The 27,420-nt window shown below is 41.6% G+C and overlaps 1 protein-coding gene and 1 pseudogene across 4 annotated transcripts in view; both read right to left on the bottom strand.

Moving 5' to 3' along the window:
- CHM (CHM Rab escort protein) overlaps positions 1 to 27,420 on the bottom strand; it is a 243,980-nt gene that overhangs the window by 101,400 nt on the left and 115,160 nt on the right. The gene's annotated exons all lie outside the window — the stretch shown is intronic.
- Positions 2,592 to 15,077, bottom strand: LOC140627601 (SWI/SNF-related matrix-associated actin-dependent regulator of chromatin subfamily E member 1 pseudogene; annotated as a pseudogene).

The raw sequence follows: 27,420 nt of genomic DNA, 5'->3' as shown, positions 1-27,420 counted from the left end.
ATTATTTCAAGAAAAAAATAATAAACGTCAACTTGCTACAACCTATAACCAGGAAGTGTACAATACCTAGTTAAGAAAATAGGAAGAGTAAACAGAATCCTATGTTTAATATATGCATTGCTGAAAATACTTTATTTCAAGTTTTTAAGTTCTAGTTAACATATATGGTAAAATCGGTTTCAGATGTAGAATTTAGTGATTCATCACTTAGATTTAACACCCAGTGCTCATTACGAATGCCCTCCTTAATATTCACTACTTATTTAGCCCATCCCTCACCTACCTCCATCAACCCTCAGTTTGTTCTCTATGGTTAAGAGTCTCTTAAAAATATGTAAAAACCTAGAACCATAGAGAGCTAGAGCTCATATATCTTAGACGCTGTTTTTTCTTCCAAACAAGACATCTAAAATTATGTTTTGCTGAGCTCCTTGGTGGAGCAGTGGGTTGAGATTCCAATTCTTGGTTTCAGCTCAGGTTGTGATCTCAGGATTGTGAAATCAAGCTCTGTGTTGGGCTCCACACTCTGCTTGGATTTCTCTCTACCTTTGCCCCTGTGGGGTGAAGGGTGGCTGTGCTCAATCTTTCTCTCACATAAACAAATCTTTAAAAATAAAAAAAAGACGATTTCCTTTTTCCTTAAATCACAAAGAAACAAAAAATAATCCAACCTCCATTTAACAAGACTGATAATAGCCATCACTTCTAGAGGAATTCCAGATCTAGTATGAATTTCATGCTTAGTTTAATAAAACAGTGGTTCTCAACCTTGGTATGTGGTGAGAGAGTGCTCCCTAAGTCTGTGGGAGAAAAATAAAAGGCAGTGTTACAGTGCTTACTATGTGGAGCCTGCAGCCTCTCTTATCTATGCCAAAGCCCCCAAGAATGCGGGGTATATCCCTGGGAATGGGTCAGAGATGCAAATACATCATGTATGCTGACACAGAAAAGGGTTGTGAACTGTCGATTGTCTAAATATGCTATTGCTAAAAAAACATAAGAGGGCATCCTGTAACAGAGAACTTCACAGCTGCTCACCTACTTTTCACAATATTTTTGTGCTCTCTTGTCTTTGATGTCCCCTTTCTTGCTAACTCGCTTTTATTTCCCATAGACAAGCAGGATGTTTTCTCATACCATTGCAACATTTAACTATATACTGCAAACTGACATTAAGGAACTAAACTCATGTAAGTTTGCAAACTTAGCTTTGTGCCCTTAGAGAAAATGTGAGAAATTTTATCCTTGGTTTACTCTCTTTCAGGAGGAACAAAATGCATAGAAGCTTAAATTTAATCTGCAAATTTAGACTAATTTTCTTAATCTAATTATAGATCAAATATGAGGGTATTTTAAAAACTTTTCTGACTTGGTCAGAACAATTCTATTAGTATATTTCTGTGGCTAAGCCCATCTCCATAGGAACGATTAACAGTAGAAACATTTAACCTGTTCAACTGACTGAACATCAATAAGCATCAGTGTGGAAAAAAAAATCAACATGCTTATTGGGGTCTTAAAAGTACCAGTTCCAAAGTTCACATTCTAAAGAGAATTCTTTTCTCCACAGCAACTATTCAGAAATGAAGCAGTATCTCTTTTCTCATGTCAATTTTGGCACTATTATATATGTAATATAAAACAAACTGTACTGGAGATAAATAGAACAGTCTCATATGGCCAGAGTATTTAAGTTAAAATGTAGAAACAGACAACCAAGTTCTGATTCATACTTGATTTATCTGTACCATACAGACAATGCCTTAGTTTGCTGGCCTTAAGAGCCCATTTTGAGCATTAAAATATTCATATCCTAGAAAACCACTCCATAGTGGGTTTTAGATTTTCCTTATTTATTCATGACAGACACAGAAAGAGAGAGGCAGAGACACAGGCAGAGGGGGAAGCAGACTCCCTTCAGGGAGCCTGATGTGGGATTCGATCCGGGACCCCAGGATCATGACCTGAGCCAAAGGCAGATACTCAACTGCTGAGCCACACAAACATCCCTCCATAGTGGTTTTTATTTCTACTTTAGGAGTACAATGAAAATTAATGCTGGTTTTCATCTGTATTTGCTTGTTGAAAGGAATATATTTAATCTCACAAAATAAGCGGGAAACAAAAAAACTAATTCCAGGGAGAGGAATAGGTACACTGCAATAGATTTTAGACAGTAGCAGCTCTAATCCTGGTACATCCACCTCTGTGAGAAGACTACAGGCTGACAGTAAAGTTTTGATTTAGAAAACATCATGGAAGGTGGAAACACTACAGTCAGAAGTCTGGCTCTCAACCTATGAGGCATTTGGGACCACTCCACTATACCAAAGGATGTGAATTCATATATGCACAGGAAAATTAACACAGTTTGGAAATTATTTTACTTTATATAAGAGTCATGCTATGCTTATTTGTGCCAGGTACTGGCACAAATTATACTCTACAGTATAATTTTCTTTAAACTCATAAAAACTCTAAGAGGTAGATATTACTGTTATTCCCTTTTTATAAAGGAAGAAACACAAAATAGAAGATTTATCCAGTAGGTAAGTGGAAGAGCCAGGATTCAAACCGAAAGTCTGGTAAAAGAGTCTCTACTCCTTTTTTTAAACTCAAAAAAAACAAACAAACAAACATTTTTTTTTCATTTAAAAAAGTATTTAGAACACATAAAACAAGGCAACATTTATTCTTTCTTCTCATTTTCTGGCGTGGGGTCTGTCGGTGGCTCCTCCACTGTTGCACTGCTGCTCTCTGAGCCAGTGTTACTATCACTGGTCTCTTCCTTCTTCAACCATACTATCCACCCCCACCTGCCTGCTCTCCTTGTCCTCAGGAGTAGACGTGCCTTCTTCACCGTTCTGTTGGCTTTCCATTGCTTCTTCAATGTGCGTCTTTCTTCTCGGTCTTCATAGGGATGCTTTCATCGTCTTTCTTCTCCTGGTTCTTACTAGCAGGGGCCTCTTCCTCAGGAACTATGCTGCTCTAAGTTCAGCTTGCTCTGCCACCTCTTTGTCCCTTTCCTCATGCCTTTGCAAGCCTGTTCTTCTGCCTGTGCAATTTCAGTGGTAATCTTTTCCATATTCACTTATAATATCAAACCACACAACCTTTCAAGTTCACTGTTAAATGAATCTTTGCTTTCCAGGAACTTCTTCTCCTGGTGTCACCTCTCTGAGGAAGTTCGGCTTCTAGGTTTTGCTGATGAAACATTAAGGACCGGACCTGTTATTTGAGGACCTGCATTCTAGCTGTTGTGACAACTGACCGAACGTCTGGAACTACACTCTAAGGATTTCACTGATGAGGCGGTGGCTGTATGTTTCTTTGAAAAGCCATCATCATAATCCTCTGGATCTTCAGCAGGTTGAATGCTCATGTAAGGTTCTCCTGTCTCCATGCGAGACTATCTCTACCGACTTTCTTTCTCTAAAGCAGCTTCTGCATGACTTTTTGGATTTATGTAAGCAAGGTATGTGTGGGAATTATGATGGGCCTTCATAGATTCATTGTACTCGTCTTTTCTGCTTCATATTCATTTGAATATTGTTTTTCTTCATCAGTGAGACCTCACCACATGCCACCAATAATCTTGCCAATCTCCCACAACTTTAGGTCAGCATTAGAAGCTTTTACTTGGTCCCAGACCTTTCCGCCGTACCTCATGTAGGGCATCAGCGGCTTATCCAGTGGCTTTGGGGGTTTTGGAATTGTAATACCAGAGGATGCTGTGACCTGGCTGTTGGTGCCCGGGTTCTCTCCCAGCCTGTAGCTGTTGTAGGCGAGATGACTGTATGGACTGTATCCCACAAACCCTGGTGTGCTGGTCATTTGTGTTGCAGGAGCTGGGGTGGGAGTTGGGGCATAAGATGGTCTTTTTGACATTTTGGAAGATTAAGTTCTCAGTTCCTTAAGAATGAATCTGAGACACCGCGGGCAGAAAAAGCACCCGCAGCTCTGGCCTCATTTCTCTTTTCAAGGGTCTCTACTCTTAACAACTATACCATGCTACCTCTCAGGATACATTAAAACATAAATTAGGATCAAGATTAATTGTTAATTCAATAAATGTGCATTATTCAAAAGCTTAGAGTTCATTCCTTCTATTTTTAAATGTACCTGAAGAATATGGGTGTATGCATATAGGACCATGATTAAGACTGTAGACTCAAGAATGAGTATTTTCAAATTCTAACACAGTCAAAAGAAAAAGAGCCATACTGTGAATCCCATTTTTCTTTTAAAAATTCCAGATAGGGGCGGGGGCAGAGGGAAACAAACTACAAGAGACTCTTAACAATAGAGAACAAACAGGGACGATGGAGGTGGATGGAGGATGGGCTAGATGGGTGATGGATATTAAAGAGGGCACTTGTGATGAGCACTGGGTTTTGTATGTAAGTGATGAATCACTGAATTCTACTCGTGAAACCAATATTGTACTCTATGTTAACTAAAATTTAAATAAAAAAATTTTAGTACTCCACATGGGAAAGCAAAAAAAGTTGAAAGATAATGGCTGTTTACAAATACATGTGCATTTGTATGAAATAATGCAGGGATACTAGTGTAGGTGTAAATTATAAATGACAGGTTTATGACTTTCAAGTGTGCATGAAAAAGCCTGCAGGAGTCATTTACAAACAGCTGCAATTAGTTTGGTTTCTTGAGTAGGCTACATATACTTTCCTGTTTATATTATTCATTTGTTTAGCAAACTGTTTACAAACAGAGTACAAAGTAAAAACATTCAAATTATTTTGAATTCTGACTTGGTGATATTAAAATCAGTCAAGTTTTACCACATGGAAATGACACTTTTTGGACAAAACTTTTATTCAATTTCATTATATTGAGCAAGGAGAACCTACTGCCTAATTTGGGGAGAGGTTGAGGCATGAAGGGATAGAGAAAAATAAGGAAGAGGAATGGTTAAAAGCTATAGTAATTTCAGCTCCAACACAGAGTTCTCTTTTACAAATCATTTCTCTAGTACATGAAAAAAGAATAGTTTCTGTCCTGCAATATTTAATTTCTTTCCATGTAAGTTCTAATTTGATTTTTTAAATAAGTAATTTATTAAGCACCTACTATGTGACAAAGATCCAAGCAGTACTATTGAAGCGATTAACTACATATGAGTAAAATATACCAAATTCAGTAGTAAGGAAAAAATTATAGCATACTCATTTTGTAAAAGGCTATACACAGTAAACTATAGGAGACATAGAGAGAACTATATTTTATATATAGCAAATATATCTATCAATAGACATAGTATAAGACAATTTAATTACATAATTAAATTCTAAATACCATATCTTGTTTGTATAAACTGAAGAGTCTATATGTTTCAGTAATTATAAAAACATTCATTCCAAATACCAAGAGTATGAAGTCATACAACTCTTATGTTATAATACCCTACTTGGTGTTAGACAATCTTGAATGCACTTTCCCTAACATCATCACATTTAAGTCTCACAGTAGCCCAGGGCAGAAGTTAGGATTAGATTTAATTACCATTTCCATTATATAGGCAAAACAACAGAGGCTCTGAGAATTTAAATGACATGTTCAAGTTCATGCAAATAACATGACAGAGCTAGAATCAGAATTTAATTCTGAGACTGATACTTTTATAACAAATGAAAATCTTGTAAGTTTCATAAAACAAGACGAGGAATTTTATAAAAATAGTTTTTGAGCATTCTCTACCAAGTAGAAAGCGAATTGATGAAAAACTTGGAAATGAACAGCTTCATTAAAATTCTATGCAATCACACTAATTGGATCACTTTGGAAGAAAAAAACAACTTAAACAGGAGAATAGTAGAGAACACATGGAAATCCAGCTGTCTAACATAGACTTATACTTGCCAACAAGTAAAGCCTTAGATCTTTGTAATTTGGCTGCCTTCAGGGCTTTGTTTTTTGAATTGGCTTGAAAATAAATACATTTCACGTACTAATTTCTATTACACTCGCACAAAAGTACATTGGTTCCAAAGAGAGTTCAAGAACTGTTTTGAATTATTCTTAAAAAGTTAATCTATACAGTAACACAGTGTTACCTTTCAATTTAATCAACCTAAAATCTCAGCTTCAAACACCGGACTTAATTCAATTATCATTCTTGCTTTATCTGAAGCCAGCCATCTTTCACTCTGATACAAGTTATTAGAATTATTTTAAGATCTGGAGTATGTATTATTTAACCTGGGGAGAAAATAACTGGGCAAGTTTTTAATATCTATGTGTGAGGATAATCTAGTATCTGAATTTTTAGAATTGAAGGAGGCTATTACTAAAATAAAAACTCAAACTATGTAATTTGGGGAGCCATTGTATTTCTAATATATTCATGAGAGTCACAATAAATGCTCCAGCACCACACACTCATATAAGTTTTAATAATAAGTTATTTCCAAATTAAAAGCCTTTTCCTGTCACAACCTGAGGAATAATGCAGGCAAGGACACAGAAACATTCCACTGCTTTATTAAGGACAATGTTCAACGATCTATGAATAACCTTGGGAAAAAAATGGAGATTATTGAGTTACTTTACCAATCTATCCATCCATCACCAGAGAACAGGTTTCAAAATGATGGATTATCTCACCACCCTGCTGTTTATCCCACACAATACTCCTCAAGGGAAAAACAAACAAATGATCATACAAACATAATCAGGTTTACATTTTATACCTTATGTATCATTTCTATGCCATTATTAACTAGAGGGCTGTCTTTAAAATTGTATGCAAAAGATACCCTCCAACTTTTGGGAAGAAAACCTTTTGGTTAACATACTCAACATTGCTCTTCTAATTTAATAAGGGCAGTTCTCATTTGAGATAGTGCATCTCTGTGGTTCTTAACCTTCTTGGGAGGTGACAAACTCCTTTGATATAATGATAAAACCCCCTTCCTAGAAAAATGCAACCATGTATATCACACATGCAGAATTTGGCATGCAACTTCAGAGTATTCACCCCAAACCCAGATGACTAATTCCAGGTATTGGATGCCAGGTTAAGGCTCTGAATTTGAAGAACTCCTCTTACTATACCCAGCCTTCCAATGCTATCTATTTTAAGCTGTCAGATACATGTTTTTAAAAGGATGGCTGTGAATTTGCTTATGCTATAACTGAAGATAGCTAAATAAAAAAATTTCTACATATGAAGTTATATATTTCTTATATAATAAAGACATAATTTTAATTTTAGCATGGTAATACCAACAAAAGGAAAATGGTTAAATGAACCATTATATATATATATCTCCATTACTCAGCCATCAAAATTTTTTAAAGATTTTATTTATTTCATAGAGAGTGAGCAAGCACAAGCAGGGAGGAAGGGCAGTAGGAAGATGAGAAGCAGACTCCCTGCCAAGCAGGGAGCCCAGCATGGGCCTGATCCCAGGACCCCAGGATCATGACCTAAGCCAAAGGCAGATGCTTAACCGAGTCACCCAAAGATCCCACCATTAAAATTTTTTTAAGTGTGTATGTATATATAGTATGCAAGTATGCATTTATACATAGATGCCTGTATAAGCATGGGAAAGATGGGAAGATATGCAACTGAACAATGCTTAACTCTAGGGGTGGAATTTGAGGGTGGGGAACCGGGGTTGTATTTCTTTACAAAAGTGGGTTTTCTAATTTTTTTTAGTATTTTTATTTTTTCTCTATTAAGATTATATGTTACCCAAGATTTGCTTTATAATGGCTATTTAGTATCTTATATATGTCGGGAACTGTGCTAAAATTACCTGAATAAATTATTCCACTGATTCAAATGTCAAGATCTTTTAAAATGCTCTGGTCCTTTAAGAATTTTTGCATAGTTCCAGATCATAGAACCAAAAATTGAGTAGTAAGATTGTAAGAAAGAACTGCAAGAATATTTTATTCTCCCTGCCGCTAAACATTCTATTATGTACGGGACAGCCCACTTACTGATGGTATCTTGGCTCAGATAGAACCCAGTTTTGTTGCTCTTTTCTGGAAATGAATAGGTTAACTGAGCAGTCTGAGATTCTGTAACTCCATCAAAGTATACTCTTGTGTGCCTTGATTAAATTGTCTCTTATCTCTAAACTGATCATTTCTGAATACTGATGTCATTCATACCTACATTATGTATTCTGGAACCTGATGAAATATATTTTCTTATTCTGTACTTGGTTCATAAGTGTGCATTTTCTTTCCTCAACTAGAGTAACACTCTTGACATTAACATCAAAGTCTATGTCGTATTCTTTTTCATATGTATCTACTACACCTGAGAGAGTACTCTGAAGAAAATGGAGGCTTTGAAAAATAGCTGTTGAATTAAATGGGAAAAAAGGAAAATAATCAAATTTACAACAAATGACATAGATGCTTCTTCACAACTTTTCTGTCACTCTAAATCCTTTTCTTCATGATCAGAATTGGGCCCAGAGAGGTAACCAAGTTACCCTGGTTACTTACTCTTCAGCTATGTTCCCTAGACAACCAGCAACACTTGGAAACTCATTAGAAATGCAAATTTTCAGGCTTCCCACCAGATCTAAAAGTCAGAAACTCCGGGAATGGGGCCCAGTAATGAGGTTAAATTCTGACACAGGTGAAAACTTGAAAACACTGCTCTACTACTTCTTTGACACACATTTTTTTTTTTGCAATTCATTAATTTATCCATCATATACTTAATGAATGACTAATATACACCAGGCATTACATTGAGGCAATCTTGTAATACTCCCTAATACCAGAGTTTTTTAAAAATATTATTATTGGGGCAACCCAAGTGGCTCAGTGGTTTAGCACCGCCTTTAGCACCAGGATCGAGTCCCACGTCAGGCTCCCTGCATGGAGCCTGCTTTTCCCTCTGCCTGTGTCTCTGCCTCTCTGTGTGTGTGTGTGTCTCTCATGAATCAGAAATATAGATATTATTATTATATTTGATAGACAAAAGACTATTGAATGGATTAAACTGGGGTCAGAAAACCTGCCACCTACTCTGTAAATAAAGTTTCTAGAACAAAGCAATGTCCATCCTTTTACATACTGCCTATGACTACAAATAGTTTCAATGGAGACCGCAGGTCTTACAAAGCCAAAACTATTTACTATCTGACCCTTTACAAAAAAAATTTGCCAACCTACTATATTAGAATATTAAATCTGGCTCAGTCCCTGATTCAGCCTCATACTTACCCTGATGGCATTCTACAACAGCAGCAGCAGCAACAACAATTATAATAATCATACTAGGAGTAATAACAGCTAACACTTATGTAGTACACTAAAGCAATCAATGTTTTAACCACTTTCTAGATGTTAATTTTAATCCTTACAACCTATGAGGTAGCCACTATTATTCCCATAAAAAAATGAGGAGACTGGAGCAGAAAGGTTAATTTACTGGCCCAAGAATATACAGCTAGTAAATGGGAGAACCAGGATTACCCACTTGCTCATTTTGCTGTACTTAACTACTTCTTCACAACACTAGAGCATAAATATCTGCTTGCATCTATCTAAAGAGGTGCCTGTAAATTATGTTCCAATAGCAACATTTTCCTAGCTTTCCCGTCCCTCTCCCATCTTTATACTCCAGAAGCACCTCTGTTATAAACTCTTTAGGACTTCTTTCATAAGCTCTTAAGGAATGATTACCTGAGCAAAAAATAATGTTTTCTTTTGTTGAAAATTCATAACAATAATTCTCAATCCTTGTTTTTTAGGTCATGGATGACTAAGAAAATCTGATGAAACTATGAATTCCTTTCATAAAGACACACATATAATATCATAATATAAATTCAAAGGACTCCTGGTCCTAGATTAAGAAACTTTGGCACACCATATCTCACTGTTGCTCTTCTTAGCTGCAGTGTTGCAAAACAATAGTGTGTAGTGATCCACAATGAGAATATTTCTTACTTAACCATAAGATTTATGCACTCAATGTTCATTTTATTAATGCTTCTGTTGAATTCACTCTGATAATTTTATAACATTTAATTTCAAATATTTAAGGCTCAATTCAATAATCAAACTTTATACATAACAATTTGGACTGGTCAAATCTACCAATTAGATATAGGTCCAGTTTCCACACTGACATTTTTAGGTGTATCATGGAGTTCGACCTATGACACTGGGGGGAGGAACCAATGGGGTTAGGAGCATGAAACACAGGAATGCTAACTAGCCTCCAAAACATATAAAACCTGCTACTGGGCTTAACTGCATTAGTGTTTATCAAACATACACTTACAAATTGTAGGGGTGAAGGGGAAATTTTTTGCTGTGATGTTTTCTTATTTTACCTTTAACTATTAGGTAAAATGTAGGAAGTTGAAAGAATTTCTTTATTCATCTAAACTAGTATTTCTTACTGGGCACAGAATTGGAACATATTTCTAAGAATACTGTAAGAATGGCCCTTACTGGGATGCCTGGGTGGCTCAGCGGTTGAATGTCTGCATTCGGACCAGGGCATGATCCTGGAGTCCCAGGATCCAGTCCCACATCGGGCTTCCTTGCACGGGGCCTGCTTCTCTCTCTGCCTATGTCTCTGACTCTCTCTCTGTGTCTCTCGTGAATGAGTAAGTAAAATCTTTAAAGAAAAAAAAAAAAAAGAATGGCCCTTATTCTCGCCTTTTAGAAAGTGACTATGTATTGACAGTAAGAAGAAATCATAGCAAATTACAAGTTGTTAAAAGCTGAAAAATACCACAAGTATTTTTTTAAAATCCCTCAAAATAACAATATTTTTATTAACTATCTCCTTTTAATTTTTTCAGAAAATGTTTAAAAATTGTCGGGTGCCTGGGTGGCTCAATGGGTTAAGCATCTGACTCTTAATTTCAGCTCAGGTCATGATCTCAGGGTCCTGGGATGGAGCCCAAAGCCTGGCTCCCTGCTGAGTGGAGAGTCAGCTTGTCCCCTTCTGCCCCTCTCCATGCTTGCTCATTTTCACTCGCTCTCTCTCAAATAAATAAATCTTTAAAAAAAAATCTACTTATTTAAAAGGATAAAAAACTCAAAGAGTGTTTATTCATGAAAGTTATCTCCAGTGGTTAACCTGTTTTATATTGTTTAAGCAGAATTCATTTAGAATGCAAGGATATGACTGACAAATGTCTTTGAATCTGCACATAAATATGCATGCATGCCATTTATAACAGTAGCCTTGATGAGTACTCACTGTAACTGGCTGAGAAATGCTTAGGCTTATATTAAAAGAGAATATAGAATTGGGGTTAGAAATCACAGAACAGGTGACACTTAATTCTGATAACCTGGTGATAAAAAGTGTAGGCTATGATGTATAGATGGTAGAGGTGTTACTATTTAGGATATAAACAAAACAACATTTATATGAAATTATCAACTATGATGCAAGGAGTCAAATAAAAAATTAAGTTATGATCCCTAGGATAATACATTTTTATTTAATTCACATACATGAGTGTGTTTAGGTGTGCATATTTTTTTAATAAATTAATTTGTTATTGGTGTTCAATTTACCAGCAAACAGAATAACACCAGTGCTCATCCCTCCAAGTGTCCCCCTCAGTGCCCATCACCCACTCATCCCCACCCCCTGCCCTCCTCCCCTTCCACACCCCTAGTTCGTTTCCCAGAGTTAGGAGTCTTCATGTTCTGTCGCCCTTTTTGATATTTCCCACACATTTCTTCTCCCTTCCCTTATATTCCCTTTCACTATTATTTATATTCCCCAAATGAATGAGAACATACACTGTTTGTCCTTCTCCGATTGACTTACTTCACTCAGCATAATATCCTCCAGTTCCATTCACGTTGAAGCAAATGGTGGGTATTTGTCGTTTCTAATGGCTGAGTAATATTCCATTGTATACATAAACCACATCTTCTTTATCCATTCATCTTTCGACGGACACCAAGGCTCCTTCCACAGTTTGGCTATTGTGGACATTGATGCTAGAAACATCGGGGTGCAGGTGTCCCAGTGTTTCATTGCATCTGAATCTTTGGGGTAAATCCCCAACAGTGCAATTGCTGGGTCGTAGGGCAGGTCTATTTTTAACTCTTTGAGGAACCTCCACACAGTTTTCCAGAGTGGCTGCACCAGTTCACATTCCCACCAACAGTGTAAGAGGGTTCCCTTTTCTCCGCATCCTCTCCAACATTTGTGGTTTCCTGCCTTGTTAATTTTCCCCATTCTCACTGGTGTGAGGTGGTATCTCATTATGGTTCTGATTTGTATTTCCCTGATGGCAAGTGATGCAGAGCATTTTCTCATGTGCATGTTGACCATGTCTATGTCTTCCTCTGTGAGATTTCTGTTCATGTCTTTTGCCCATTTCATGATTGGATTGTTTGTTTCTTTGGTGTTGAGTTTAATAAATTCTTTATAAATCTTGGAAACTAGCCCTTTATCTGATATGTCATTTGCAAATATCTTCTCCCATTCTGTAGGTTGACTGTATCCTTTGCTGTGCAAAAGCATCTTATCTGGATGAAGTCCCAATAGTTCATTTTTGCTTTTGTTTCTTTTGCCTTCGTGGATGTACCTTGCAAAAAGTTACTGTGGCCAAGTTCAAAAAGGGTGTTGCCTGTGTTCTCCTCTAGGATTTGGATGGAATCTTGTCTCCCATTTAGATCTTTCATCCATTTTGAGTTTATCTCTGTGTATGGTGAAAGAGAGTGGTCTAGTTTCATTCTTCTGCATGTGGATGTCCAATTTTCCCAGCACCATTTATTGAAGAGACTGTCTTTCTTCCAGTGGATAGTCTTTCCTCCTTTATTGAATATTAGTTGACCATAAAGTTCAGGGTCCACTTCTGGGTTCTCTCTTCTGTTCCATTGATCTATGTGTCTGTTTTTGTGCCAGTACCACACTGTCTTGAGGACCACAGCTTGGTAGGACAACCTGAAATCTGGCATTGTGATGCTCCCAGCTATGGTTTTCTTTTTTACAATTCCCCTAGCTATTCGGGGTCTTTTCTGATTCCACACAAATCTTAAAATAATTTGTTCTAACTCTCTGAAGAAAGTCCATGGTATTTTGATAGGGATTGCATTAAACGTGTAAATTGCCCTGGGTAACATTGACCTTTTCACAATATTAATTCTGCCAATCCATGAGCATGGAATATTTTTCCATCTCTTTGTATCTTACTCAATTTCTTTCAGAAGTGTTCTATAGTTTTTAGGGTATAGATCCTTTACCTCTTTGGTTAGGTTTATTCCTAGGTATCTTATGCTTTTGGGTGCAATTGTAAATGGGATTGTCTCCTTAATTTCTCTTTCTTCAGTCTCATTGTTAGTGAATAGTAATGCCACTGATTTCTGGGCATTGATTTTGTATCCTGCCACGCTACCGAATTGCTGTATCAGTTCTAGCAATCATGGGGTGGAGGCTTTTGGGATTTCTATGTAGAGTATCATGTCATCGGCGAAGAGGGAGAGTTTGACATCTTCTTTGCCAATTTGAATGCCTTTAATGTCTTTTTGTTGCCTGATTGCTGAGGCTAGGACATCCAGTACTATGTTGAATAGCAGTGATGAGAGTGGACATCCCTGTCTTGTTCCTGATCTTAGGGGAAAGGCTCCCAGTGCTTCCCCATTGAGAATGATATTTGCTGTGGGCTTTTCGTAGATGGCTTTTAAGATGTTGAGGAAAGTTCCCTCTATCCCTACACTCTGGAGAGTTTTGATCAGGAATAGGTGCTGTATTTCGTCAAATGCTTTCTCTGCTTCTATTGAGACAATCATATGGTTCTTGGTTTTTCTCTTGCTGATATGATGAAGCACATTGATTGTTTTACGGGTGTTGAACAAGCCTTGTGTCCCGGGGATAAATCCTACTTGGTCATGGTGAATAATTTTCTTAATGTGCTGTTGGATCCTATTGGCTAGTATCTTGTTGAGAATTTTTGCATCCATGTTCATCAGGGATATTGGTCTGTAATTCTCCTTTTTGGTGGGGACTTTGGTTTTGGAATTAAGGTGATGCTGGCCTCATAGAACGAATTTGGAAGTACTCCATCTCTTTCTATCTTTCCAAACAGCTTTAGGAGAATAGGTATGAGTTCTTCTTTAAACGTTTGATACAATTCCCCTGGGAAGCCATCTGGCCCTGGACTCTTGTGTTTGGGAGGTTTTGATGACTGCTTCAATTTCCTCCCTGGTTATTGGCCCGTTCAGGTTTTTTATTTCTTCTTGTTCCAGCTTTGGTAGTTTGTGACCTTCCAGGAATGTGTCCATTTCTTCCAGATTGCCTAATTTATTGGCGTATAGCTGTTCATAATATGTTTTTAAAATCGTTTGTATTTCCTTGGTGTTGGTAGTGATCTCTCCTTTCTCATTCATGATTTTATTAATTTGAGTCTTCTCTCTCTTCTTTTTAATAAGGTTGGCTAAAGGATTATCTATCTTATTAATTCTTTCAAAGAACCAACTCCTGGTTTTGTTGATCTGTTCCACAGTTCTTCTGGTCTCGATTTCACTGAGTTCTGCTCGAATTTTAATTAACTCTCTTCTTCTACTGGGTGTAGGGTCCATCTGCTGTTTTTTCTCTAGCTCCTTTATGTGTAAGGTTAGGTTTAGTATTTGAGTTCTTTCCAGTTTTTGAATGGATGCTTGTATTGCGATGTATTTCCCCCTAGGACTGCTTTTGCTGCATCCCAAAGATTTTGAACGGTTGTATCTTCATTCTCATTAGTTCTCATGAATCTTTTTAATTCTTCCTTAATTTCCTGTTTGACACTTTCATCATTTAGTAGGATGGTCCTTAACCTCCACGTGTTTGGGCTCCTTCCAAACTTCTTGTTGTGATTTAGTTCTAATTTCAAGGCATTATGGTCTGAGAATATGCAGGGGACGATCCCAATCTTTTGGTATCGGTTCAGACCCGATTTGTGACCCAGTATGTGGTCTATTCTGGAGAAAGTTCCATGTGCACTTGAGAAGAATGTGTATTCAGTTGAGTTTGGATGTAAAGTTCTGTAGATATCTGTGAAATCCATCTGGTCCAGTGTATCATTTAAAGCTCTCGTTTCTTTGGAGATGTTGTGCTTAGAAGACCTATCGAGGGTAGAAAGAGCCAGATTGAAGTCACCAAGTATAAGAGTATTATTATCTAAGTATTTCTTCACTTTGGTTATTAATTGGTTTAAATATTTGGCAGCTCCCACATTCGGGGCATATATATTGAGGATTGTTAAGTCCTCTTGTTGGATAGATCCTTTAAGTATGAGATAGTGTCCCTCTTCATCTCTCACTACAGTCTTCGGGGTAAATTTTAGTTTATCTGATATAAGGATGGCTACCCCTGCTTTCTTTTGAGGACCATTCGAATGGTAAATGGTTCTCCAACTTTTTATTTTCAGGCTGTAGGTGTCCTTCTGTCTAAAATGAGTCTCTTGTCGACAGCAAATAGATGGGTCCTGCTTTTTTATTCAGTCTGAAACCCTGCGCCTTTTGATGGGGTCATCAAGCCCGTTCACGTTCAGAGTTACTATTGACAGATAGGAGTTTAGTGTCATCATGATATCTATTCAGTCCTTGTTTTTGTGGATTGTTCCACTGAACTTCTTCTTAAAGGGGAATTTTAAGAGTCCCCTTAAAATTTCTTGCAGAGCTGCTTTGGAGGTCACATATTCTTTCAGTTCCTGCCTGTCTTGGAAGCTCTTTATCTCTCCTTCCATTTTGAACGAGAGCCTTGCTGGATAAAGTATTCTTGGTTGCATGTTCTTCTCATTTAGGACCTGAATATATCCTGCCAGCCCTTTCTGGCCTGCCAGGTCTCTGTGGAGAGGTTTGCTGTTACCCTAATATTCCTTCCCCGTAAAAGTCAGGGATTTCATGTCTCTTGCTGCTTTAAGGATCTTCTCTTTATCTTTGGAATTTGCAATCTTCACTATTAAATATCGAGTTGTTGAACGGTTTTTACTGATTTTAGGGGGGATCTATTTCCTGGATCTGAATGCCTATTTCCCTTCCCAGATTAGGAAAGTTTTCAGCTATGATTTGTTCAAATACATATTCTGGCCCTCAGGCCCTTTTGGCGCCCTGGGGAACCCCAATTAAACTAAGTTTTTCTTCCTCAGGCTGTCGTTTATTTCCCTTAATCTGTCTTCATGGTCTTTTAATTGTCTCTATTTTCCTCAGTTTCCCTCTTTGCTCTCAACTTGTCTTCTATGTCACTCACTCGTTCTTCCACCACGGTAACCCTCGTCGTTAGGAGTTCTAGTTTGGATTGTATATCATTCAATTGATTTTTAATTTCTGCCTGATTGGATCTAAATTCTGCATTCATGAAGTCTCTTGAGTCCTTTATGCTTTTTTCTAGAGCCACCAGTAGCTGTATAATAGTGCTTCTGAATTGGCTTTCTGACATTGAATTGTAATCCAGATTTTGTAACTCTGTGGGAGAGAGGACTGTTTCTGATTCTTTCTTTTGAGGTAAGGTTTTCCTTCTAGTCATTTTGCTCAGTGCAGAGTGGCCAAAAGCAAGTTGTATTGGGAAAAGGAGAAAAAGAGAGAGAGAGAAGGAAAGAAAAGAGAAAAAGAAAAAAGAAAAAAGGAAGAAAAAAAGGTAAAAAGAGAAGAAAAGAAAAAGAAAGAAAAAGAAAGGTGAAAAAAAAGGGGTGGGGGAAGAAATCAGAAATCAAAAAGAAAAAAAAAATATATGGGGGAGTATCTTCTGATTCTGTATACTTTAAGTCCCTTGACTTCCCCTGGAACTTGTCTGCCTGGTGCAGGGCTCAGTGGGGGTTGTTTACCCCGTGAGGCCCCTGGAAGAACAACCCCAGTGGCTGCGGCAGCTCTGGAAACCTGGATTCAGCCCCCGCAGGAACTCTGGAGGTCTCAGTCTGCAGGGGCCTGGATGCTCCGGGGCGGGGCCGCTTATCTGCTCAGCTTGGGGCAGGAGTGTCCTTGCTGTCCTGGGCCCTCCTGGCCTCTGCGTGTCCCGGGGGAGTTTGGATCTTGGGCTGTTCCCGGCTCCCTGTGCTCCCGGTCTGCGCTGTTGGATTCGCGCTCCCGGCCGCGCAGCCGCCTCACCGCGGAGCCTCCGCCCGAGCCCCCCCGAGCTGCTCCCGGATCCGCGCAGTCCCCTCCGCACGGAGCCTCTTCCTCTGCTGTAGCCACCACTGCCAAGCTGCTCCGGAGCCGCGCAGCCCCCTCCACGTGAGCCACCGCCCAAGCCCCTCAGAGCTGCTCCCAGGTCAATGTGTGTGCGCTGCAGCCCTTAGGGAGCTCGGGGCACTCACCTGTGGTGCGCTGCAGGTGTCTGGTAGTGTCCCAGGGAGCCTGAGGACATCCCCGCCCTCCTGATGTCCTGCTTTAACTCCCTGCGGGCGCCTTTCTACCCGGGAAGATTGGTGCATCTCCTGCTTCTTCGGGTTGGAGCTCTCCTTTCCTGGGGACACTCGCCCTGGCCTCAGCCCGGCTCCTCGCTGGTCCCCTCCCCCTTGGATGCCTTTTGTTTTTTTGTTTTTCCCCATCTTCCTACCTTGATAGAAGCAGGAACTCTTCTCACTGTAGCGTTTCAGCTGTTCTCTCTTTAAATCTCAGGCCGAATTCGTAGATTTTCTGGATGATTTGAAGGTTATCTAGGTAATTTGGTGGGGACAGGTGATTTGGGGACCCTACTCTTCCGCCATCTTGCTCCTCCAACGTGTGCATATATTTTATACACATTACAGACCTCAGATTTATTATAATTACCAAAGAACCACCCAAAAGTTTGATATACTACTTCAAAAACAATGGATTTTTTTGTTTTTAATCATCTATATGTATATATATTTAATTATATAATCTTCTAAAAGTATCAGTTCAAACTGCAGAGAGTGAGGTATAATTTTTATAATAAACATTAAATCTGTATAATACACAAAATTCTGAGATACCCTCTACAGAGGATAAAAAAAAAATACAGAAGGCTGATAAAAACCCAGCCTTAAAAAAGGATATGGGGTGCCGGGGTTGCTCAGTTGGTTGAGTGTCTGACTCTTGATTTTTGACTCAGGTAATGACCTCAAGACTGAGAATGAGCCCCAGCTCAGTACTGAATGCAGAGTAGGCTTCTCTCTCTGTCTTCCTCAGCCCCTCCCCCCTGCTTTTGCTTGTGCTCTCTCTCAAATAAATCTTAAAAAAGAGGGAAAAATGTCTTCTTTATCCAGGACTCAACATATATAAGGTCTCATTTTGAAATTTTGTAATCATACAGGACAAACAAAACTTTTCAGTGTCTTTTCCCTTAAAAAACAAATAAACACCAAATAGTATTTACAAGATGTAAATATGATATGAATTAGGAAAGGAAATAAAGGAATTTAGTGGAAAAATAGGAATGAGGTTAAAACTGTCATTTTCAAAAAATGGTAAGGAAACTAGTGAGCTTCTGGTCCCTCCCCAGTGATCTGTTCATTCTGTCCTTATTCCTTACCTAAAAGCTCTGTAGGCCTGAGTAGCAAGTGGTAACACAAGAGAAAACAGCATGGCTACTTTTGAATCAGGCAATGCCACAGGAAAAGGAAAAGAATGATTAAGAAAACCACAAACCTCCCTCTTGGTTTAAATTGATAGGAGGACCTCTGGACCTGTGGGAAATGACACTCACTATTCATGCCTACTTTGGCAAGTAACTGGAGGAGGAAGAGTTTGTCTGAAAATCCACAGACCTACAATATTTAGAATTAACTTTCAAATTTATAACATTCTCCCCTCCGCATGGTTAAGAAATGTGGACTGGAGAATATCTACTTCCAACAGTATACTGGACTGGATACTGTGAAGGGATCTCTTGTAAAAATGACATTTTACATTTAAATCTATTTTTTAATGCATTGCTGAGATTGAAAGAAATAAAAGTCTACAAGAAACTCCTTAACCCCAAATACACACACACAGCACAAATAAACCCTGAGCTGAATTAAAAGCTTCAAGGAAAAAAAAACAACACTGCAATTAAAAAAAAAAAGCAAGTCTTCGTTCTAGCCATAAATTATATTCTTCCAAGATACATGAACCATATTTTTAAATAGCCATGTCACTAAGAGATGCATTTTTTAAGTTTTTATTTAAATTCCAGTTAATATACAATGTAATTTTAGTTTCAAGTGTACAGTATAGTGATTTAATACTTCTATAAAATATTTGGTGCTCAGGGTAGCCCTGGTGGCCCAGCAGTGTGGCACTGCCTTCGGCCTGGGGTGTGATCCTGGAGACCGGGGATCGAGTCTCGAGTCAGGCTCCCTGCATGAAGCCTGCTTCTCTCCCTCTCCCTCTGCCAGTGTCTGCCTCTCTGTCATGAATAAATAGATAAAATCTTTAAAAAAATATTTGGTGCTCATCACAAGTGTACTCCTTAATCCTCATCACCTATTTAACCCATTCCCCCACCCATCTCCCATCGGTAACTATTGGTTTGTTCTAAGAGATGCATTTCTAATAAAATTTTCCTTTTAGGTTAAAAAAAGTCTTGTTGCTGATTTTAATCAGTGTGGGAGCTATGCCTGGGGCTCCTTTATTAAGAGAGGATCCCTGAAAGGAGCTGAAATGGTCCCAAATCTTAGTGCCTTCTGGCTAAAGCAAACACAAATAATCCTTGCAGGAAAGCATCCTTAATTTGGGTCCCCAGATTCCCAAAAATTAAAACCAAATATAAATTCTCAAAGATAAGTATGGCATAAGAAACTAAACCAATAACATGAATCAATAGAAACAATACATTGCAGAATGTAAGGTATATGAAAAAAATGAAGAAGCAAATGAGAATATCAAAAAACAATGAGATTTGGGGAGAGGAGGAGCAGAGCTTCTACAAATGAAAGATTACAATATTGACGTAAAAAAATGAGAGGGTTAAACTATAGATCACAGACAATACAGAGAATAAACTGGGAAAGAGATTTTTTTTGAGGATGTAGAAATGTACCATTTTATTACAAAGATTCTTATGAAAATGATACTTGACTATCAATCTCCACCTGCAGAACTGGGAAAGGATAGAGGGCAGGCAGTGTGAGTTCCTTGGCTCACATGGGGCCAGTGGGAAGGTATGATAAGAGAAACAATCTAAAAATGGCTGATGTTACTTTAAGGAGCCTGATGGGGGGGTGGTGTCCCAGAAGACCCAGCCACTCCTTCTAGAATGCTCAATGAGGGCACCTTTCCAAAGCTCCTAAGCAGGCACTTGGCATTTCTGGATTTTGTCCTATGGCTGCCTAAAAGCATGCCTTCCAGACCTGGTACCATTTATGGTTCAAAAATAAGAACTAGGGAAGGATGGGTGGCGAGGCAGCTACTAGGAAACTAAATCCTAAAACATTTCTATTTAGGATACCAAAAAAAGTGAGAAGAGAGTCAATGGAAGAAAACCAGTATTTGCAAAGATACTGACTGATAACTTTCCAAAATGATAAATGACAATTCACAAATAGAGGTAATACATTGAAGTTGCTTGAACCATATGAAATTGAAAATCAAAACAATTTAATATTGTTAATTATACGTGGTTCAACCTATACGAAGCTAGATAAGACACACTTAAATCCACTGTAGTGAAAATGTAGAACACCAAAAACTATGTTAAAAACAACCTGAGAGAAAAGAAATATTCATAAAGAAATAACAATTCGGCTAACATCAAAATTTCAACAGCAAAAAAGGAATCTAAAGGAAAGTGGAATAAAATCTTAAAATACTGAGAAAAAAGAACTGAAAACCTAGAAATGTTTACCTCATACATCTTCACTCAAGACAAAAAGGCTAAATAACAGGTATGTTCATATATATACAAACTAGGTACTTACTGTGAACAGATGTAAACTAGAGGAACGAGGGGAGGGGCAAGATGACAGAAGAGTAGGGTCCCCAAGTCACCTGTCCCCACCAAATTACCTAGATAACCTTCAAATCATCCTGAAAATCTACAAATCCTGCCTGAGATTTAAAGAGAGAACAGCTGGAATGCTACAGTGAGAAGAGTTCACGCTTCTATCAAGGTAGGAAGTGGGGGGGAGAAGGCATCCAAGGGGGAGGAGCCCCGCGAGGAGCCCGGCTAAGGCCTGGGCGAGTGCCCCCAGGACAGGAGCCCCAACCCAGAGAAGTAGAAGCTTCACCAATCTTCCCTGGTGGAAAGGCGCTCCAGGGAGTTAGAGCAGGACCCCAGGAGGGGCGGGGATGCCCTCAGCCTCCCTGGGACACTAACAGAGCACCTGCGCCCCAGGGAGAGCTCCCCACACCCCAAGGCCGAGCTACCTAAAGGGATGCAGGGCGAGCATGGCTGGACGGGGAGCAGCTCAGGAGCAGCTCTGGCAGAGGCTCCATGCCAGAGGGGCTGCGCGGCCCCAGGAGCAGCTTGGAGGCGGCTCCAGCAGAGGAAGAGGCTCTGCGCGGAGGGGGCTGCATGGCCCTGGGAGCAGCTCTGAGGGGCTCAGGCGGCAGCTCTGCTGAGAGGGGGCTGCGCGGCTGGAAGCGCAAATCCAACAGCGCAGGCCTGGGAGCACAGGGCGCTGGGGACACAGCCCAGGATCCGGCCTCACCCCCAGGACAGGCAGAGGCCAGGAGGGCCCAGGACAGCAAGGACGCTCCTGCCCCGAGCTGAGCAGATCAGCGGCCCCGCCCCTCGGAGCATCCAGGCCTCTGCAGACTGAGAGCTCCATAGTTACTGCGGGAGCTGAATCCAGGGCTCTAGAACTGGCCGCTGCCACTGTGGTTGTTCCTCCTGGGTGTGGGACCCAGGAAATTTAACAAAATCCCCTACCCCTGGACAAGCAGAGCAGGACTGATTCTATTTTGTGCTGCCCCCGCCTTGTGCTGACCTGCTTATTACTTAGGGCACTGCTCCACTCTAGTCAAGCCCAGGGCACACCCTAACAGGAAATCCAGCTCAGTGATAGGCCAGTTCAAATGGATACTTTAAGGTAAAATGTAATTCAATCCGCCACCTGCAAGTGGACCAGCATGACTGTGCAACTTTCTGCTATCCCATTGGCCACTGGTCCCTATAAAGCTGCTACACCTCTTGGTCTCGGGGTCCAAGTCCCTGCTCCGCTGCGTCGGGTATACTTGGACCCAGGCTCGAGCTTGTAAATAAACCCTCGTGTGTTTGCATCGGTGTCGACTCCTTGGTGGTTTCTCGGATTCGTGATCTTGGGCACAACATTTGGGGGCTCATCCGGGATCCAAGAAACCTCCAGGACCCCATCCGGAGGGTTTCACGCGTGGTGAGTGCACTCAACTTTTTCCACCTTTTGCACGCATATTTTCTGAGAGCTCTAAACTGTACTTTACCTGTAGGAAATCCAATCTGTTTTGGGTCGGCATTGGCTTAGGAGGACGTGCTGGCGGGCCGTCGACTGGGGGTCTTGAGGAGACATCCCTTGCCCCTGCCTGGAGGACGGGGTCCTCATCTGTAAGGAGGACGGAGGTCCTCATCTGTAAGGAGGGCCGGCTGCCAGCCCTTCAGGTTACTTTCTGTTTTGTCTCCGCGGCCGCATGGAACGTTTGTTTGTCTGTTACCGTGTTCTTGTTAACTATTTGCACGTTTGTCTGTGTTACTATGTCCTTGTTAACTGTTTGTGCATTTGTCTGTGTTGTTGGGTCCTTGTTAATCATCTTTACTGTCTGTGTCTTGGTGTGGATTGGGGACATAATGGGGGAGACAGAAACCACTCCCCTATCTCTTATGCTCGCTCACTTCTCGGATATTAGGTAAAGAGCTCGTATTCTGAGCATAGACATACGGAGAAAGAGATTCCAAATTTATTGTATATCAGAATGGCCAACTTTTGACGTGGGATGGCCCCAGGAAGGAACTTTTCACCTACACATTATCTTACAGGTTAAGACCGTGATTTTCAGGGACAAACCGGACGGCCACTCTGACCAGGTTCCCTACATCCTGATCTGGCAGGACATGATCGAGAATTCCCCTCCTTGGCTAAAACCATTTTTACTCCCCAAAGCGCACAACTGGGTTGAAGGTAAGAAGAGACCCCGGATCTACCGCCAGACTCTAATGGCAGGTCTCAAGGCTGCCGCGCGCAAGCCTACCAATCTGGCCAAGGTCTATGATGTGAGGCAGGGTAAGGATGAGAGTCCAGCAGCCTTCTTAGAGAGAGTCATAGAGGCTTTTAGGCAGTACACCCCTATGAACCCAGAAGCCCCGGAAACAAAGGCCACAATTATCATGGCTTTTGTTAACCAGGCCGCTCCGGATATTAAAAAGAAATTGCAAAGAGTAGAGAGACTGGGAGAGAAGAGCTTGCAGGACTTAGTGATAGTGGCAGAACAAGTCTATAATAATAGAGAAAGTCCAGAAGAACAACAAATCAAACTAAGTGACCGGCAGACCCAAAACCTGGCCAAGATCCTGCTGGCCACAACCATGGACGACCCACAGGAAAGATGGAGGCACCTCAAGAAGCTGGCTTCAGGGATAGGTAAGGAGGATGGCCCTGGTCCCCGTCAGGAGCACCCTAAGCTGAACAAAGACCAATGCGCTTATTGCAAAGAGGAGGGCCACTGGGTAAAAAGCTGCCCTAACAAAAGATCTAAGGCCCCTGCCAAGATCTTAGAAATGGAGGACCTGGACAATGAGGGGAGCCAGGGTTCGGCACCCCTCCCCGAGCCCAGGGTAACTCTTAAAGTGGAGGGGCAACCTGTTGAATTCCTAGTGGACACTGGGGTACAACATTCGGTTTTATTACAACCCCAAGGGAAATTGGCAAACAAAACATCATGGGTGCAAGGGGCCACGGGCACCACACAATACTCATGGACTACCCGAAGAACTGTGGATCTTGGCACAGGCCGGGTATCCCACTCCTTCATGGTCATCCCTGAGTGTCCCTACCCGTTGTTAGGTCAGGATTTGCTCACCAAGATGCGGGCGCAAATTTGCTTCCACCTCGAAGGGGTAAAAGTCCTAAACAAGAAGGGGCACCCAATTCAGTGCTTGTCCTGAGTTTAGAAGACAAATATCATCTCCACCAAATGCCCTCAGCCCCAATGACTGACATTGACCATTGGCTGTGGGAATTTCCCCAAGCGTGGGCAGAAACTGGGGGAATCGGGCTGGCTCAGCATCGACCGGCCATATACATAGAACTGAAGCCGGGGGCAGACCCTGTCAGGGTCCGCCAATACCCCATGCCTCTAGTAGCACGAAAGGGAATCACACCCCACATACGGCGACTATTGGACTCGGCATATTAAGGCCCTGCCAATCAGCATGGAACACTCTCTTGCTGCAGGTTCAGAAACTGAACTCTAACAATTACAGGCCAGTCCAGGACTTGAGGGAAGTCAACCAGCGAGCAGAGGATATGCACCCTACAGTCCCAAACCCATATACCCTCCTCTCCACCCTGCCTCCAGACAAAACTTGGTATATGGTATTAGATTTAAAAGATGCATTTTTCAGCCTGCCTTTAGCGCCCAAGAGTCAAGACCTCTTCGCCTTTGAATGGACGGACCCTGAGAAAGGCATCAATGGCCAGCTCACCTGGACTCAACTAACACAAGGATTCAAAAATTCACCGACCATCTTCGATGAGGCCTTACACGAAGACTCGGGTGAGTTCCGTTCCGAGCACCCTCATTTGACTTTATTACAATATGTAGATGATATCCTGTTGGCGGCGGAGGACCAGGACACATGCCTGCGAGACACCGGGACTTGCTCCAGACCACAGCGGCCCTAGGATACCGGGCCTCAGCTAAAAAAGTCCAGATCTGCAGAGCAGAGGTGAGCTACCCTGGGTACAAATTAAAGGATGGACAAAGATAGTTGACGGATGCACGGAAGGAAACTGTCTTAAGAATCCCACAGCCGCAAACCGTCTGCCAGGTACGTGAATTCCTGGGGTCAGCAGGGTTCTGTTGCTTATGGATTCCGGGTTTTGCCGAGATGGCCAGACCCCTCTATGAGGCCACCAGGCACCAGCAAAATTTTAAATGGACAGAGGCCATGAACAGAGCCTTTAATGACCTTAAAAAGGCCTTGCTGTCTGCCCCGCCCTTGGGTTGCCCAATCTAGCCAAGCCCTTCTACCTGTATGTGGACGAGAAAGACGGAGTGGCAAAAGGGGTCCTTGTCCAGTACTTAGGTTCCTGGAAGAGACCCATAGCCTATCTTTCCAAAAAGCTGGACACAGTGGCCGCTGGATGGCCCTATGCTTAAAAATTATTGCTGCGGTGGCCACTATGGTCAAGGACGCAGACAAACTGGCCATGGGGCAAGAACTGCATGTTACCACCCCACATGCTATTGAAGAGGTACTCAAACAGCCCCCAGACCGCTGGATCAGCAATGCCTGTCTGACCCATTATCAGAGCCTGCTGCTAAACCCTACCAGAATTTTATTTAAGCCACCAACAACCCTGAATCCAGCAACGCTACTCCCGAACCCAGAACTGGGACCCCTCTCTGCATGACTGTCAAGAAATTTTGGCACAGGTGCACGGAATCAGAGCTGATCTCCAGGACCAGCCACCGCCGAATGCGGACATCACCTGGTACACGGACGGCAGCAGTTTTGTCCAAGAAGGACTCAGATATGCGGGGGCAGCTGTAACCACGGAGACAGAGACTGTCTGGGCAGAGCCACTGGCAGCTGGAACGTCGGCTCAACGGGAAGAACTGATCGCACTGGCCAAGGCGCTGACCATGGGGGAAGGTAAACGAATAAACATCTACACCGACAGCAGGTACGCCTTTGCCACTGCTCACATCCACGGAGCCCTTTACAGGGAGAGAGGGCTCTGACAGCAGAGGGAAAGACTGTTAAAAACAAAACGGAGATTCTTGAACTCCTAAAGGCCCTCTGGCTGCCCAAGGCCCTAGCCATCATCCATTGTCCGGGGCACCAAAAGGCAGACACGCCAGTAGCCAGGGGAAACCAGCTAGCCGATTTAAAAGCAAAAGAGGTGGCCCATCTGGTGACCCAGGTCTTAGCTACCACGCTACCTGATCCAGGGGCACCGACCCTGCCTGACACCCCCAACTATACTGATGCTGACTTACACTGGATCAAACGCTTGCCTATGACCCAGTGCTTGCGTGGTTGGTGGAGGGCCACAGACTCCAGCATCATCTTGCCAGAGGAACTAGAACGGCGAGTCCTATCCAAAATGCATCGGAGTGGAAACATGGAAACAAGGAAGATGGAAGGGGCACCCAATTCAGGTGCTTGTCCTGAGTTTAGAAGACGAATATCGTCTGGAAACAAGGAAGATGGAAGACCTCATACGACATGCAAAGATCACGATTAAAAACTCTCAAGCAAAGATCGAACAGATTGTGGCAAGCTGCCGTGGATGCCAATTAAATGCCTCCGCCCATGGATCTAACCCGGGTACCCGGCTCCGAGGGGACCGACCAGGAGCCTACTGGGAAGTGGACTTCACTGAGGTAAAACCTGGAAAATACAGGTATAGGTATTTACTAGTGTTTGTAGATACTTTTTCAGGATAGACAGAGGCATTTCCCAACAAACATGAAACGGCACAGATCGTGACCAAGAAACTGCAGGAAGACATCGTACTGACATATGGTTTTCCCATTAGAATTGGGTCAGACAACGGCCCAGGATTCATATCTAAGGTAACACAGGGAGTGGCATTAGTACTTGGGGCAGATTGGAAATTACATTGTTCATATAGGCCCCAGAGCTCAGGACAGGTAGAGAGGATGAACAGAAAATTAAAGGAGACCTTAACTAAATTAGCCCTGGAGACTGGCGGGGACTGGGTGACTCTCCTCCCCTTTCCCCTATATAGGGAGAGGAACTCCCCATATAAGATGGGACTGACTCCCTACAAAATCATGGTCAGTCTTCCTCCACCTGTTATCCCCAATTTAAAACCTGAGGTGCTTGCTGAATTTGATGATCACCAACTTCTTTTCTCCCTCCAAATGTTACAATGAACCCATGAGCAGGTGTGGCCTAAGCTGAGGGCCCTCTATGAGACTGGGCCATTCCTGGACTCCCAACAATATCGACCAGGTGACTGAGTATACGTGCGGAGATACTAACACCGGACACTTCAGGACACCTCAACCTCACTGGAAGGGACCTTACATCATGATCCTGACCACTCCCACCACTCGCAAGGTTGACGAGATTACTCCCTGGGTCAACTACACTCACGTCCAGCCTGCTGACCCACATGCTGTTCTCAAAGACTTTGTTCCAGAATGGAAAAGCCAACCAGACAAGGACAATCCCCTAAAGTTAAGACTGCACTGTTCTCACTTATTTCCCACCTCCAAGACTCCCTAGTCCGAGGTTGTCCTTCAAAATAGAAGGAGATTAGAATTAGTCTTCTTACAACAAAGGGTGGGAGGGGGTTATGGGCTGCCTTAAATGTAAATGAGAGCGAGAACAGCAGCAAGGTTGGTCAG

The sequence above is a fragment of the Canis lupus genome, chromosome X (assembly GCF_048164855.1).
Source record: "Canis lupus baileyi chromosome X, mCanLup2.hap1, whole genome shotgun sequence".
Taxonomy (NCBI): Eukaryota; Metazoa; Chordata; class Mammalia; order Carnivora; family Canidae; genus Canis; species Canis lupus.
The sequence above is the reverse complement of the archived record's forward strand: the minus strand, read 5'-3'. Positions and strand labels throughout refer to the sequence as shown.